Source organism: Dipodomys ordii, unplaced genomic scaffold (assembly GCF_000151885.1).
Source record: "Dipodomys ordii isolate 6190 unplaced genomic scaffold, Dord_2.0 Scaffold6, whole genome shotgun sequence".
Lineage (NCBI taxonomy): Eukaryota > Metazoa > Chordata > Mammalia > Rodentia > Heteromyidae > Dipodomys > Dipodomys ordii.
In genome coordinates this window covers 8545917-8547931 of record NW_012267222.1, presented here as the reverse complement: position 1 = coordinate 8547931, position 2015 = coordinate 8545917, and positions in this window count along the sequence as shown.

Here is a 2015-nt window from a genome sequence, read left to right as displayed (position 1 = left end):
GAGAAGGCTTCAGAAGTACAAAGCGATCAAGATGTTACTGGAGTTCTAGAAAGGGAGTGAGAATGGAAGGAAGAATCCCAGGGAGGAAGCAAGGAGAAGAGGAAGGAAGGAAAGGGGGAAGGCCTTGTGGACATGGCTCAGTGTGGAGATCTTGACCGGCAGCACAACCCCCCAGCATCTAACTCAAGCACAGACAGACATGACATGTGCTAAATAGAAAGGAGTGCTGAATGATTTTCTGAAGTGCCAAAGATTGTACAGGGGGCTGGGAAGGTGGCTTAGTGGTAGACTGCTTGCCTAGCATGCATGAAGTCCTGGGTTCAATTCCTCAGTACCACATAAACAATGCTGAAAGTGGTGCTGTGGCTCAAGTGGTAGAGTGCTAGCTTTGAGCAAAATAAGCTCAGGGACAGTGCCCAGGCCCTGAGTTCAAGCCCCAAGACTGACAAATAAGCAAACCAAAACCAAAGAAGAACAACAAAAATATATGATTTGTTGTCCTGTGTATCCTGATAGCATTTCTCTGGAATAATACAGCCAGATTCTTCTCTCTCTGTCTCTGTCTGTCTCTCTGTCTCTCTCTCTCCTCCTCTCCACCTCCCCGACCCTCTCCCTGTCCCTCTCTCCCCCTTTCTCCCTCTCTCTCCTTTTCTCTCCCTCTCTGATGTTCAGCTTGGAGTTCATGGCATAGTCCTCTTGATTAATTGGAATTAAGCATCTCACAGCCAGGCCTTGGTGGCTCAGGACTGTAATCCTAGCTACTCAGGAGCCTTGAGATCTGAGGATTGCAGTTCCAAGCCAGGCCAGGCAGGAAAGTCTGGGAGACTCTTATCTTTAATAAACCTCTCAGAAAACTGGAAGTGGCACTGTGGCTCAAGTGGTCGAGCGCTCCACTTGAGCTGAAGAGCTGAGTAATAGTGCCCAAGCCGAACGACAATAAAACAACAACAAGGAAAAGTCTCACACTTTTCTTCCCAGGCTGGTTTTGAACCTCAATCCTCAGAACTTGGCCACCTGAGTAGCTAGGATTCAGGCATGAGCCAGCATTTTTGGCTTATAGTTTTGTTTATTTGTTGTTTGTTTAATCCAAACAAGATATATCAGAATGTAGTTCCGTATAAGCCATTCTGCAAAGTAATTCTCCCTTCAGGCTCTCTAACAGCTGGAGTCTAGGAGTAAAATTGTCACACTGGGTTTGGGTGCATTTATGGTGCAAAAGCAAAAAATCGAAAACAAAAACATAAAACAAACCTTAGATAAACAAGATTGTTTTATTTTCCCTGTTAAACAAACAGAAAACCTATCATCAGAGTGCTAGTGGCTCAAGACTAATTCTGTCTACCCAGGAGGCTGAGATGTGATTATCTCAGTTGGACACCAGCCCAGATAAGATAAAAAGCCCTGAAAACATGTTTTTTGCCAGTCCTGGTTCTTGAAGTCCTGGACAGAGCACAGTCCCTGATCTTCTTTGTGATCAAAGCTAGCACTCTACCACTTGAGCCCCAGAGCCACTTCTGCCTTTTCTGTGTATGTGGTACTGAGAAATTGAACCCATGCCTTCATGCATGCTAGGCAAGCACTCTACCACTAAGCCACATTCCCAGATCCCTGAAGTCTGTTTTTTTCTTTTTCTTTTATTTTCAGTTCAATTGATGTTTAATTTTTTTTTGGTGTGAGTGTGTATGTTTTTTTATTTTGAAAATACTGTACAGAGGGGTTACATTGCTCCTCCTTTGTTTCCCCTTCCCATCCCTTCTCATCCTCCTCCCCTCCCCACCAAAGTTGTAAAGTTCATTTTCAATACAATGACTCATACATCTCATCGTTGCAATGGGTCCACCTGTATCCTTATTTAAATGATTTGTTTTTCCCCTTCCCCTCCACAAATTATACCAACATCAAAAACAGTGATAGCAGGGGTTACACCTTGGGGAAGGGACATACATAGCAACAAAGAAATAATCTTATAAATGTGTTAGAAACAATCGCATGAAAGAAAAAAAAACATTTGAGGG